A 15,479-nucleotide genomic window follows, 5' to 3' on the forward strand; every position below is an offset into this window, starting at 1 on the left:
AGAAAATGTGGCACATATACACCATGGAATACTATGCAGCCATAAAAAATGATGAGTTCATGTCCTTTGTATGGACATGGATGAAATTGGAAATCATCATTCTCAGTAAACTATCGCAAGAACAAAAAACCAAACACTGCATATTCTCATTCATAGGTGGGAATTGAACAATGAGAACACATGGACACAGGAAGGGGAACATCACACTCTGGGGACAGTTGTGGGGTGGGGGGAGGGGGGAGGGATAGCATTAGGAGATATACCTAATGCCAAATGACGAGTTAATGGGTGCAGCACACCAGCATGGCACATGTATACATATGTAACTAACCTGCATATTGTGCACATGTACCCTAAAACTTAAAGTATAATAATAATAAAATTAAAAAAAAAAGATGGACACACAGTCATGTCCTTCTGGGGTCCAGCCCTCTCTGAGCCACTGGTGTCTGCTGGGTCACAGCAGCCCCTGCTTCTGTGCCAAGGACTCCTCAGGCAGAGACTCTGGCCCTCCCCTTCCCTTCTCAGATTGATTGACATTTGGGGACTGGGAAGGGGTAGGACAGGGCTTCGGTGTGGGGAGGGCTGACAAGCATGGTAGGTTCATGAGTCCTGGCTGAGAGTGCCTTTGATGAAGGTGCCAGAGGTAATAGCCTTGTTATCTGATTCCCAGTGATTCATTACTGCTGGCGTTGACAGCTACCTTGGCATCCTCCTTGGTCCTGCCTGGGACTCAGAGCCACAGTACACCCTGAAGCCCAGTGGGAAAAGCTACCGCCTGCCTTTGGGCCAGGAAAGCAAGCCTGTGTAGGGAATTTTTCCTGGTCACAGCTTTGAGCCATGGCGATGATCTGGCCTGAGATGGAGCTGATGAAGTCCAACCAGAAGTTGGCAGCAGTGATGTCTGAGGAGCAGCAGTTCCCAGAGGAGCAGTTGGAGGGCTGGTGGGTGTCTGGGGGACCCTTTAGTCCCAGCTCACCCTTGCTACTCTTAAACAGCAGCAACAACAATGAGCATTAATATAATAAAATGCATGAGCCCTTAGCCAAAACTCTGCAAGCCAGAAGCATTTGAAAATTCAGAATTTTAGGGTCTTGAGGAAAGTAAGATAGTACAAAAACTGAATGGTTCCTGACATCCCCAATGGGTCTGGAGCAGCACCCCATAACCAAGCACACAGGATGGATGAGTGTTCAAACCAAGCCAGAGAGATAAAGATGATAAGTGTTTTTGCATCCACTTAGGAAAGGTTTTAACACCAAACAGGTTGTGCAAAAACATGATTTTCTGAGCCTTTTGCATCCATGATCATAAATAAGGGATTATAGTAAAGAAATAAGTCCAGTAACAGTTATAGCACTAATGATATTGTTTCAGCTCTACAATATTTTCTCAATCTTATTCAAGTGGGAATAAAAATACCTCTAGGAAACTGCATTTTTATATATCTATACATAACATGCAGTTTAAGTAAAAACAGCATTTTGTTAGACCCCAGCCCCTTATTGCCACCCCAATTTCCTCATTGTGAGAATTCTGGAGCTGTCCCTGCAGACATGGTCGCCCAGGGAAGGCCTAGGTGAGGAGATGCCTGGAAGGACTGTCAGAGTCCAGAGTCCTGCTTCACAGAGAAGCTGCCCCTGAGACAGGCAAGGGCTATCTGCAGCCTTGGTGCAGCCCCTCTGGAGCGAAAGGCCAGGATCTGAGACTGGGAAGGAAGGCGCTCTCTCCCTTCTTTCTGAGTGGCTGAGGGTTGCTCCTTCCTGGCTTTAAGCTTGAGGTGTGGGGGAGGGGCTACACAGACACAGAGTTAGGTGGAAGGGGCCTGAAGGGGGTCTCTTGGCTCTGGCTGGATGGGTAAACTCCACAGCCCTCTACCTAAGTCCTTTCCTTTATCCTTGAGCCATGGATATGGGAACTACGAGGGGAAGGCAGAGTCCATGCTGTGGCCAGAACCTCAAAGGACAGCCGGTGTCCTGGAGGTATCAATACTGACCTTAGGTCAGGGGGAGACACCAGGGGAGGCAGTTGGTGTCATAGGTGCATTTCAATCACTGGGGACGCAGTCCAGGGACTGACTTTTTGATTGAGTTACCAAAGCACATTTGCACACTAAAGTCCAGAACATGCGATCAAAGAGAAGAGCATCTCAGAGACACAGGGAGTGGAAAATGGCAGGCTCAGCCTCTTCAGCTCTGCACAGGTTTTCTCTGTCATTGCCAACCTTGGAAGATCAGCACTGCCTTAGCAAGGGTTATGACTTCATGAGCAGACACTATGTTCACACAACTATTGCATTGTATCATTCATATGGCCCTCCCAATAAGGTGTCATTATCCCCATTTCATAGATGCACTCAGAGAACAGTTAACCGGTGATGAAGCTGAGATTCAAACCTGGGTCTGCTGAGTCTGAAGTTCATACTCTCTCTGTGCTGGGGGGCTTGGCTACTGGACTTGCTACCTCCTGTTGCTGTTTGTAACATAGAAACCACAGGAGCAATGTTGAATGTTAACAGTGCTTATAGTGTATCCAAGAGAACAAGGGATTTTAGGATACAACCAAAAACACCCTAGGAACCTGATCCTCCTTAGCCTTCCCTCCTGTTTTGAAAAATCGACCCAAGGGCTGGTTAATCCAAGTAACATCACCAAGCCTTTGTAGATAACTTCATGGTTTACAAAGCCCTTCTCCATACTGTGTCTCATTCTGATACTCTGAATGAAAAGGCAAGATCTATAAGGAGGCCTTTATAGCTCTATTTTATGAATTTTGGAACAGAGGCTCACTGAGAAACATACCTCCCACAGCTAGCAGGCAGACAGCAAGGACCCAGTGCCAGATTCCTTTATGATATGTGTGGTGCTTCAACAGTCCCCCCATTCTACTTCAAACTTTCTTCCAAGGTTTTCTGACATGGTCAGCCTCTATGCAATTCAGGGAAGGTTTACCATTTTGGGTTCCAAGAACCTAAATACTTATATTGCCATAACTGGTTTATATTGTCATAAATAGCTCTGAGAATTAATTTCAGGAAGTTGACATCAAAGGACCCACCTAAGATGAGTGATATTTCCTGACTCCAAGGGACAAGGAAACACCCACTGGGGGATTGTGCCTTCATCAAACAAACTTCAATTCCAATCTTTTTTTTTAATCTTAATGGGAAAAAAAATCTCATGGGAAGTCCAGAATCCGGGCGCTTTCCTGTATGTTTATATCTATTTACCAGTTGGTGGATTCATTTACGGCCTTATTTATTAGCTTTTTTACTTCAATCGAACCTCCCTGCTGCAAAATATTAAGGGGCACACGTATTGACTTAAATACACGGAAAGGAATAGCTTCTGTGCATGTTCTCACTTGCCAAATGGAGGCAAGCCTCAGCTGGGGACAGGGTGCATTTTATAACCTACCAATGAGTTAAGATCTGTTTGAAAAATACTGGCTTAGGAGTTCCCAATGTATATGCATGCATTTTGACCCACCATTTTCATTTTTAGAAATTTTAGTTCCCTAAATAATGATTGTGTATTGAGAACTGTGTGCAAAGATACCCACTATAATAATAGATATAATCAGAAAAAAATGATAGCTATCTTAATGCCCAACAATTACTTAAATAAATGATTTTACATTTATGCAGTAATATAATAGATTTCCTTTAAAATTATAGATTTCCATATACCTAATGCTAAATGATGAGTTAATGGGTACAGCACACCAATATGGCACATATATACATATGTAACAAACCTGCACATTGTGCACATGTACCCTAAAACTTAAAGTATAATAATAATAAAATTTAAAAAAAAAGAGTTCTACATGTATTAGAAATAGTCCTTTATAGGTGATATATTTAGAAACATTTTCTCCCAGTTGGACATCTGCTTTTTAACTTATCTTGTTTTCTTTATAATGAAAAATGTTAGATGCATAGATTGCAAAAATTTTCTCAAAAAAATTATAGATTTCCTTTAAAATATTTGATGATAGATATACTGAATGAATAGAATAGGTTATGCACCAGTATTCTTTATTTTTCAGCAAATGTTTGTTTCCAGGCATGACAGTGAACTAGACAGACATGGGTTCTGTCTTCACATGGCTTTCAGTTGAAGAGGACACAGAAAATAAATGGAATTACAGACACAGTGATCGCATTCAGTGCTGGAAGAGGTGAAGAAAGAAGTGCTAGGGGAACAATGAAAGGGGGGTCCTAGGTCAGACTTGACCTGCACTTGCTGTTCAGGTTGAGCCAGAGCTTGCACAGCAGTGACTTCTTCACTGGGACATGAGGACATTAAAGAGCTCAGCAGAGGCAGGTGTGGGGCTGGGATGAAGGAAGGGATGAAGGGAGGGAAGGCAGGTGTGGGGCTGGGGAGAAGGCAGCTGTGTGACCACAAGTCCCAGGAGGCTCTTGAAAAGTTTTATGCCAAAGAGTGGCCTGCTCAGGTTCACACTTTAGAAGGGCTCCTCTCTAGTGTGGAGAATGGACTGTGGGGGTTCATGCTAAAAAGCAAAAAGTCAGACACATTGAGGCAATTCAGAGACGATGGTAGACTAATGCAGAGGAGCTGGAAAGAAGTAGGTTGATCCAAGAGATATTTAGAGAGCATTGACTAGGGCTCATTGATTGGATGTGGGTGGTAGGGAGAGGAAGGAGGTCGATATTAAGTGCTAACCAGCTTTCTGGCTTGGCCACCAGGATTAAGAGTGATTTTCTCAGGAGATAGAGAACACAGGGAGGGAAACTTTGTTGGAGGAGGAGGAAGAGGTGTTGGGTTCCACTAGGGTTCATTCATTTAGAGTTCTCCATTGGGGACACTTAGGAGGCAGGTGGAGATGAAAGTTTGTAGCTCAGGAGAGAGATCAAAACTGGCAGTAGAGATTCAGGAGTGACTCATCATCAACTGGGCACAAGAAAAGGCAAAACTGTACTGAAAGAAATTAAATCAGAGGTTGTGAGGGGCTGAGGGAAGGGGAAAGTGATTGCAAAGAAGCACAAAGGAATTTTGGGATGGGATGGAACAGTTCTCTATCTTGATGATCATCATGCTTAGACACTGAATGCATTTGTCAAAAATTATAAAGTTAAAATTGGTTGATTTGTTATATATAAATTATACCTTAATTAAGCTGCTTTTTTTCCAAAACAAAGAAGAAAGAAAATCCAATGCCTATCATAATCTAGAGATTCAACTCCTAGGCTTATACTCAACATACAAGTGCACACATGTGAACCAAAACACATATTTACTGAAGTTCATAGCAGCCTTATTTGTAATAGCCCCAACCTGGAAACAACCAAAATGTCCATCAATAGTAAAATGATGAATTGTGGCAGATCATACAATGTGTCATCACATATTCATCATTTTACTATTGAAAAAGCAAACTCTGGCTACATACAAGCTCCCAGGTGAATCTCAGGCAGAATGTTGAGCTAAAGAAGCCATATGCAGAAGAGTACACGTGATAAAGCTTCCATTTACGGGAACTTCAGAAACAAGCAAAACTAATCTGCATGATGGAAATCAGACTAATGGCTATCTCTGCAGGGAGACATGACCAGGAAGGGCATGAGAGAGCCTTCTGGAGGCTGGAAATGTTAAATATGCAGGTCTAGGTGGCAATAATACAGATGTACATATTATGGAAAAGTTTCATAAGCTGGACACTTCAGATCTGTAAAATTTTATTGAATGTAAGTTTTACCTCAATGAGAAAATGATCTAAGACATATCTGTAAGATTAAGTCCGTATTCATTTCAATTCCTTGAATTTAGATTTGACAGACATATAGACAAGGTGAGTTGGGGTTTCTATCTGCTCTCTATGAAAACAAGGAAATTAGTAGCATATACAATGGCCATGCTGAGCCTCCTTATGAGTGAAGAATTGTTGGAGAATTGTCTTGACAGTTTGGAAAATTACAATCTGTGCATTCACGTGTATTTCACATTGAATGTGCTAATTATAACCATTTCTTATCTGTTCACCAGATCAGATTTCCCAGCCACTGCCACCAGGGCCCCTGGAGTCTCAAGAAGACTTAATTGCCATCTCCCAGTGTCCTTGACTGAGGACCTGTTTAAAAGTGCTTTAGCAAATGCTTGAGCTGCAGGAGGAGCGCCGAGCTGTTCATTTTGCAATGCTCAGAGGGTGAGGGCCCCTTCTGCTGCTGTCCTGTTACCCTGGTTCACTGGTGGATGTGCAAGCTTGCTGTAGCCAAAAACCCTCATTACATTATGGTCTTCATGTTTAGGAAAAGCGTTATTGAAAGCAGAAGATTGTGAGCCCCAGCTCCCCTAGAGCCTGGAAAGGAAGGGGAATTCAGTGTCACAGTCTCACTAAATTGAAGCTGGGGGCTAGGCCAAGCACATTTCCTGCATTATCTAATGTAATCCTTTCAGTGACATGGCAGATGGCACTCCAGACCAACATGGGAGGAGGCAACAGGGATAGGACTACTGGGCATCCACGTAGAAAAACATAACATTGAATCCTTTCCTCCTCCACATATTCTGTACTTTGCAGTAAATCCCAGGTACACGGAGGATTTCCAGGTGAAAGGCAAGACTTCAAAACTTTTCAAAGAAAATATAGAAGAGTATCTTTCTGACTTTGAGTTCGAGATGATTTCTTAAACACAAGAGAGAAAAAGCACTAACTACAATAAGGAAACATTAATAAACCAGACGACATTAAAATTAACTCTGTTCATCAAAAGACACCAAAAGAAAAGTGAAAGGCAGGCCATAAACCAGGAGAAAATATACGCAACATCTGTAGCTGGTAGATTAGTATCCAGAATACATAAAGAACCCCTGCCAACACATTAGAAAAAAGGACAGCCCAGCAGAAAATGAGCAAAAGCTGCAAATAGGCATTTCTCAGAAGAAGGAAGTAAAAAATAACCCAGTGAGACACAATTGTAGTAAAAATGCTAAGTTCTGGGCAAGACATGGACTTCAATGTTAATCCATTTCTGCTGTTTCTGATGAATGTGTATTTGATGCAGTACAACTTGATGCTTTCCACCACAATGTGATGGAAATTTGTGACCTATCACTTTGACTTCACTTATATACATGAGAGCAGGGGTTTGCAAACTGAGGCCAGTGGACTTTGTTTTTGCTAAATAAAGTTTTATTGGAAGTCAGCCACACTTACTTGTTAAGATATGGCTGCTCTTGTAACACACAACAGCAGAGTTGAGTAGTCGCAACAGACACCTTAAGGCTTCAAAGCCTACAATATTTACTAGCTGATATTTTGCAAACAAAGTTTGCCAACCCTGATCTAGAGACAGTTTTAAGGTATCATTTTCTTTTTACCTATAACTTTCTAGAACCCATACCATTTTAACAGACTTTATTTTTAGAACAGTTTTAAACTCATAGGGAAATTGAGAAGACAGTAGAGAATTCCCATAGACTCCCTCACCCAGTTTTCTCTGTCATTGACCTTAGCATGGTACCGTTGTTACATATTGCTACATGATTAACTAAAGTCCACAGTTCATTCACATTTTCTTAGCTTTTATCTAATGTCTTCTGTTCCAAGATCCCATCCATTTACTTGACATATTTCCTTAGGCTTCTCTTGGCTGTGAGGGTTTCTCAAACTTCCCCTGTTTCTGATGACCCTGACAGTTCGGAGGAGTACTGGTCAGGTATTTTGTAGAATGTCTCTCTGTGGAATCTATTTGATGTGTTTCTCATGATTAGACTGGGTTTATGGGCTTTGGGGAGGAAGACCGCTGAGGTAAAGTGCCATTTTTATCATTATATGAAGGACATGTACTAACATGATTTATCACTGTTGCTACTGACCTTGATCACCCAGCTGAGGTAGTATGTGTCAGATTTTGACACTGTAAAGTGACTCTTTCCCCTATACTCCTTGGAGGGAACAAACGCATTATGCACAGCCCAGCCACACTTAGTGGGTAGGGATGTATGCTCTTCCTTGAGGCTGAAATATATATATATTATATATATATATAATATATGTTATATATATAATATATGTTATATATATTATATATATTATATGTTATATATATTATATATATGTTATATATATTATATATAATATATATAATATATGTTATATATATTATATATATTATATATGTTATATATGTATATTATATATGCTATATATAATATATATGTTATATATTATGTATGTTATATATTATATATGTTATATATATTATATATAATGTTATATATATTATATATAATGTTATATATATTATATATAACGTTTTATATATATATTATATATATATGTTATGTATATATATATCAGAATAGTTTTACTGCCCTAAAAATTCCCTGGGCTTCACCTATTCACCACCACTCTCCAAGACCCTGGCAACCACCAATCTTTTTGCTGTGTTCTAGAGATATTTTTACACATGTATACCAAGAGACAAAAACAAGAATGTTCACAGAAACAAAGAGCTAGGAACAACCCAAATGTCCACTGACCAGGGGTTAGATAAATAAAATGAGATTTATTCCAACAATGAACTCTTATACAGCTGGGAACCTCACTCAAGCCCTGTTACATGCATGCAACAGTGACGAATCTTGGAAAAGTAATACTTAGTGAAAAATCTAGTCCCATAGACCATAGAATATCATTTTTTATGAAACCCCAATACAAGTAAAACTAAACAACATGTAATAAAACCAGTTTTTAAAAGGCAAAGAAGGCCAGGCATGGTGGCTCACACCTGTAATCTCAGCACTTTGGGAGGCCAAGGTGGGTAGATCGCTTGAGCCCAGGAGTTCAAGACCAGCCTGGGTAACATGGTGAAACCCCATCTCTACCAAAAAAAAAAAAAATACAAAAATTAGCTGGACATGTTGGTGTGTGGCTGTAGTCCCAGCTACTCCAGAGGCTGAGGTGGGAGGATCACCTAAGCCCAGGAGGTCAAGGCTGCGGTGAGCCATGATCTTGCCACTATACTCCAGCCTGAGTGACAGAGTGAGACCCTGTCTCAAAAAAACAAAGGCAAAGATAAAAAATTTAGGATAGTGATTAATTTGGGCAGAGGCAAGGGAATGGGATGGGGAAGACACGTATACATAGACGATCCACCCACCTTGGCCACCCACAGTGCTTGGATTACCGGTGTCAGTTACCATGCCTGGCCTTCATTGCCTTTAAAAACTGCCTTTATTACATATTGTTTAGTTTGACTTGTATTGGAGTTTCATAAATATAGAATCACTGTTGTTCTAGTTCTTGAAAGTAGTTCCTAAGTATTTATGATTTGATTTTAAACACATTCATTTGTAGGTATACATATATATCCACATACATAGATATCTCTTGTATGTGTTAAATATATTAGGTATTTTTAATTGTGATAATGCCTAATGTATGGGATTGTTGTGAGAATTAAATGAGATAATATATGCAACAATTGACAACAATTGCATTTATGAGTATTATCATCTCCTAAGAAATCATGGTTGGTCTCCAGAGACACAGATCCAATATTTTAAAAAAAGGAAAGAAATCACATTTGGCCACTTCAGCTCCATGTTTGTGTCACCTCCTGAATTGCGAGTTAGATTCCAGACTGGGCCTTTCTTGTAGGTCACCACCAATGAGGCTGTATTTGAGTCTTCTTCATCAGTGTCTCAAATTCCACCATTAGATTTATGAACTTGGGAAGCCAGAAGTGACTTTAGAGGTCATCCGCTATAACCTTGAGGAGGAGAAGCCCACAGATGTTGAATAGTTTTCCTAAAACTACTCAATTCTACTCAGGTTTTTTCCAGCCCTCAGTCCACAGCCATTTCCCCAGTGGTTTAGTGTGACAGGCCCAATATTATAGATGTGGAAGAACTGAAATGAGGTGGAGAGAAGTGAGAGGAGAAATGGAGGTTGGAAAGACAGCCTTCTACAAGTTTAGGATTTCTGATGTACTAGCCCACTCAGCAAGAGGTGGATGACATCAGGACTGTGGAACTCAGGACCTGCACACAGCCTGTGACCGGTGTAGTACCAAGAAGTGGCCATACGATGTCACCAGAAACCAGTATTTAGAAATTAGTCAGCAGGGGTTCCCAGCCTACTCTGGGCCTTTTGGTTCCTGTCAGCAGGGGCTCCCAGCCTCTTCTTGGCCTTTTGGTTCCTGTCCAGCAGAAATGAAATTTTACTGAAATTCTGAGGTGCTTCGGAGCATGTGACTAACAAGAGAAGGAAAGTAATGAGCAAGTTCTCAAAATAGTTTCAGAAGACACAGGTGGGCCTACCTGCTCAGAGGACTCTCACTGCAAAATTTTCCTTCTCAGCAAAGAAGAAAGGCTGCAGGACCTCTCTAGAGCAAAGAGCTCCTTTCCAAATGAGAATGAGATACTTTGTAATCTTTTTTTCTTCTTGCTATGCCTTTGAAATCTGGTGTGCATTTTACACTGACAATACACCTCAATGCAGCCACACCTCAAGTGCTCAACAGCCCCAGATAGTGAGGAGCCACCATCCTCGGGGGAGCAGACACAAAGTCACATCACATGGAGTCAGCTCTGAGAAGCAGTCTCCATGCAGTACAAGGATATGAGGGTCCAGGAGCATCTGTTCTGAGCGGAAGGATGACTTGTCAGGCAGCACTGAGACAGCCTGGACTTCCCCAGATTCTCTACCACCTGCTAGATAATGCCTGAAATTCCACCATCTGCTCCTTTTAGGTCTCATATCCTTTAAACCCTAAATGGGACTTACCCTTCTCTCTCTTTTTTACTCACTGGGTAGATCTGAATTTATGGAGGGATGTAGGCTACAAGGTCTGTCCTTCATAGGAAAAGTCGCAGACCAAGAGGACAGAGGATCCACTTCTTTGACCCATTGTAGACTTGCCTGATAGCTTCCCTGACTGCACTTGGAGGGGTACTCAGCAGCCAAGGTCACCAGGCCTCCCAGCAAACTGGCTTCCCCGGGGCCAGCCGTCCGACTCTTGGAGCCCTAGAGCACTGATTCCTTCCACCACTCTGGACCCGGGTTAGCCCGCCCACACTGGGAGGGGTCCTCTCATCTACACAAGCTTGAGTGGTTTCTGCTGGACAGAAATTGGGATTGTCTCCACTTTGCCCCTGCAGGCTTAGGAAGGATTTCAGTTTGGTGGTTTCTACAGGCCTTGGACCCATTTTACTCTATGGACTTCTGATATAAACTCCGCCCCTCGTGCTATTATGGGACCTGATGACATGCTAATATCTGGGAGAAATGATGAACATTTCAGCTCCTAGACCCCACACCAGTGCCAAACAGCCTGCAATGTGGAAGAGGCTGAATGTAGGGGGAGAGAGTTTGGCAGCCCATGGGGGAGTAATTTTGGCAGCCTTGGAGGGAGAGAAAGGCTCTCTACATCAGAATAGAAACCTCACTTCCTAAACATCCTGTTGAAGTAAGAGTGTGTTCTTAAGAGAATTAACCAAAATTATTACACAAATTCTTGGGGTCCCACAGTCCATGGAAAAAACAGCAGCCAGCATGGAACTACAGATACCTAATAAGGATTGGGAGTCATCTGAGCCCCCTGATGTTGAAAATCATCAAATAAAGCTGACTTATTTGATGCAGCTCAGGGCTGCACAGGACAGCTTGAGCCTGCCCGTTCTCCTCATTAGAAGTCTCCTCTTGGGTGAGCACAGTGGCTCACACCTGTAATCCCAACACTTTGGGAGGCCGAGGTGGGCGGATCACCTGAGGTCAGGAGTTCAAGACCAGCCTGGCCAACTTGGTGAAACCCTGTCTCTACTAAAAATACAAACATTAGCCGAGCGTGTTGGTGTGCGCCTGCAATCCCAGCTACTCTGGAGGCTGAGGCAGGAGAATTACTTGAACCCGGAAGGCTGAGGCAAGTTGCAGTGAGCTGGGATTGCACCATTGCACTCCAGCCTGGGTGACAGAGAGAGACTCCATCTCAAAAAGAAAAAAAGAAGAAGAAGAAGAAGGCTCCTCTCATCCTGCTCCAGCCTCTCCTTGCTTCTCTCCCTGGTCCCTCTCCATCTCGCCAGCTCCACTCTCCTTACTCCCTTCCCACCAACCAAAGGGACCAAAATGTTTTTTTAAAAATTTCAATTATTTATGAAATTCCTAGGAAAGGAAATGCTTTCTAGTGAAACACATCTTCGTGAAAGCAAAAAGGCTGAGTCAGCAGTTGTTGCTAAAATCTTATCTTCACTACAGGTGTGTCTCACTGGGTGACTTATCCAATTTGGAAGCAAATCTTTCATGATGCAGCAAGAATCTTGGCTGGAGCTGACTAAAACAACAATAACAGCAGAACCAACTTGTTAGAAAGTTACCAAAGTGATGTGTGCATATGAATTCCCCACTTTTTCCTAAAAGTTCTCAGACATCAGCTCCCATTCATGTTGTGTGGAGGGGAGATGGTTGTTGACTGGCCCATTGTCCTGGGTTTATAACTGTATAATCTGGCATGGAAACTGCCCGCACACCTGCAAGGTTGCCTGTGAAGCTGAGAAGGTTTCAGAGGGAGAAGAATCATATTTTTGAATTGCAGGATTTGCATGTAGATTTTTCTTTTTATCCAAAGAAACAGCAGGCAGATGACCAGGCAGAAAGGCCACTGGCCCAGAAGTTAGTCCCTGCCTGCCACTGACTGACAGTGTGAGCTTGCATATGCCACCTATCTCCCTGTGCTAGGACTTTCCCAACCAGAAAGCAGATGAGAGGCTGGGCACAGTGACAATCAGGCATCTCACTGTAAAGAAGAAAGGAAAAGCAAAGCCTATATTTGGACAGGAGAGAGTGAAATGGCAAACTCCAAAATTCCTTTCAACTATGCATGCCTATTTTGTATGAGTGTGTGTGTCTGTGCGTGCGTTGTCAGGGTCTGACCCTACAAACCTCTGATCAGAGTGCAACCATGAAGTCTCACTTGGCCTAAACCCAAAAACCCAACACTGCCACTGTTGATAGCATTCTTATTTGAGTGCCTTTTTAAAAAATATACCTGGGAAACCACCTGTTTCTGTACAATATTAAAAATATTTTACTTTCAAAGTTAAGATGTATTTGAGTTATTGTTGCCTAAGACAAACAAAACAAAGCGTTTCATTTTTAAAGCTTTTTTTTAAAAGCTATGCTCTTCTCAAATGGGGAGGGCTGTGTCATCACGTAGAAGGAAAAGCTGAACTTTGAACCAAATTGTGAAAGACAACAAAAGGTAGCTGAAGGAGCTCGAGTTTGTTATTATTCTCTAAGTCATTAAAACACAAAATTAGGACAAGTTCAAGGATGAGGAGTGTCATTAAAATATCTAGGTGATTCTTTAAAACCCCTAAAAGGCCCAGAGGTTTCTGGGGTGGAAATTCCCAAAAGCCTCAATCATGACTCACTGCAATTTGTTGCCCTCAAAGCCTCCACTAGTTTTGGCAGAACTCAGGGCCCCAAATCTGGAGTCCAGAAACAGTAGGGAAACTTTTTATGGGGAGAAAATGGTGGGAAGGGATGGGTGGCAGGGAGAAATTGCCTTATAAGGAAACTGTTAAGTCCTGGGGAAGGCCTGGTATTTCACCAAACTAAAAAATTGTTAAGGGAAGATCCTTGAACCCCCTACTCCTCCCATCAAGAATTCAGAGAAAGAAGAGAGTGAGGGATATGTTATTCCCCAACACAGACTTGTACTATATCCCTCTCCTTAAATGTGAAGGGTAACCCACTTAAGGGAAACATAGCAATTTCCTAGCCAAGCTACAGAGCATAGAAGACATGGAACTCACAGAGGTCAGACAATGAGGGAACATGGCTGAAGCCACTGGACACCACAGAGCCTGCCAGAGCCTCTGAGGCAGCCAGACCCAATGTGAGGAGCAACCACACCCTGGAAGCCCTGGGGGCAGGGAGGCACAGACGAACCTGTCCAAGCCCTCTTCCAGAGCTTGACTGCCCGCTCTGCCATCAATCCTCTCTGCTCCCCCTCCAGCCTCTGATGACGGAGAGCTTATTCTTTACAATCTTTCTTCACTGCACTCAGGACGGATGCTCCAGATAGTTCACAGTCAGGGTGGCAAAGGAGTCCCCAAGCCTCCTTTGGGTCCCCCAGTCGAACACTGCCTCTCAATGGAGTGGGCAAGCAGTGCGGGAGAAGGGGCAGAAATCCTGGGTGGGTCACAGGCTCAGGGCCTAAACAAATCCTGAACTAGGTGGCACTGGTTCTTCAGCCCTTTGGCAGACCAGCAACGTGACAGTGACCTTCTGAGAGTGCAGATAATAATGGGCTGGAAGTATCTTCACCCTGCCCCCAGCCAAGTGTGCATAAGAAAGGGGTCTGGGATTCCACATGACAGATCAGAGCTGAACAACATGAGAGCGGGATGGGCTTTGAAACCCCTGTCTTGGTCATGCAGCTAGGCCTAGGTAAACTTAACTGGAGAAGCTGCTACCACCTAACCAGATCTTTCTTCTTAGCTATTTGCCACTTTCCCTAAGCGCTTTACACACATGATGTCATTTAATTCTCACCACCATCCTATGCTGCAGGTATTATAACTCCCACTTTATAGGTGAAGGGCTGCAGTAACTTGCTTAAGGACTTCCAACCAGGATTAAACCTGCTCTGCCTGCTGGGTGATGGGGACACGACCCAGCTCCTACCTTCCACATGGGCAGGCAGAGACGGGGCTCAGCGGCAGAACGGCAGAACAGCAGAACGGGTAGGTGTTTCCAGGCTCCTCCTAGACAGGCAGTGCGTGTGGACTCAGTGCTGGGCTGTCTTGGAATGTGCTTCCTGGAACATAATTACCACCATCAAGATTATTATTAGCATTAGGCATTTACATGACACTTAATATTTTCAAAGCATTGTACTACCATTTAATTAGTTTTTCCTTGCAACATTCCTGTCGAGTCCACACTTGATAGCTGGGGAGACTGACGGGAAAGAGACAAATGCTAAAGTTTGCTGTCGAAGAGGGCATGGCAGCACAATCTCTTAGCTTCCATTCTTTCTGGTGACCCAGCTAATATTAATTATCTCCCCTACTCCAGCAAATCCTGCACCTTCAATCCCCAGTTCTCCACTATCAAGGTGACTATGACTTCTAGGAGTTGAGGTATAGGGATCTCTTCTTTGATGTATTTTGGCTCAAGGTCCAAACACCTTCCCCTCTCCAAAAACAAAACAAAACAAAAAAACAAACAAACAAAAAAAACCAAAAACAACAACAACAAAAAAAAAGACAAAAAAAATCAAGTTCCAGTTTACATTTATTCAGAACTAAGGGCACCCTCAGTGTCTTTCCAAACCTTTCCATTAAAGCTACCTATAAAATCTCAGGGTTGTAATTCCGAAACCTAAGGCATTTTCTGATAGGAAGGTTTTATTTAGCATTTGGCAAATCCTAACTGGGTCTGTTAAAATAAAGGAGTATCCCTTCAGAGTAGAGAAGGGAAACAAAATACAATAAAATAGAGGAGAC

General features: G+C 42.7%; 1 protein-coding gene across 4 annotated transcripts in view; it reads right to left on the minus strand.

Annotated features, from left to right (window-relative positions):
- Positions 1–15,479, minus strand: part of MARCO (macrophage receptor with collagenous structure) — a 158,566-nt gene that overhangs the window by 115,751 nt on the left and 27,336 nt on the right. For all 4 annotated transcript variants that reach the window (XM_054549247.1, XM_063712740.1, XM_054549249.1 and 1 more), the window contains exon 2: positions 14,656–14,788. The gene's annotated coding sequence lies outside the window, so the exon portion shown is untranslated. The remainder of the gene's footprint in view (positions 1–14,655; positions 14,789–15,479) is intronic.

This window comes from Pongo abelii, chromosome 11, assembly GCF_028885655.2.
Source record: "Pongo abelii isolate AG06213 chromosome 11, NHGRI_mPonAbe1-v2.0_pri, whole genome shotgun sequence".
NCBI lineage: Eukaryota > Metazoa > Chordata > Mammalia > Primates > Hominidae > Pongo > Pongo abelii.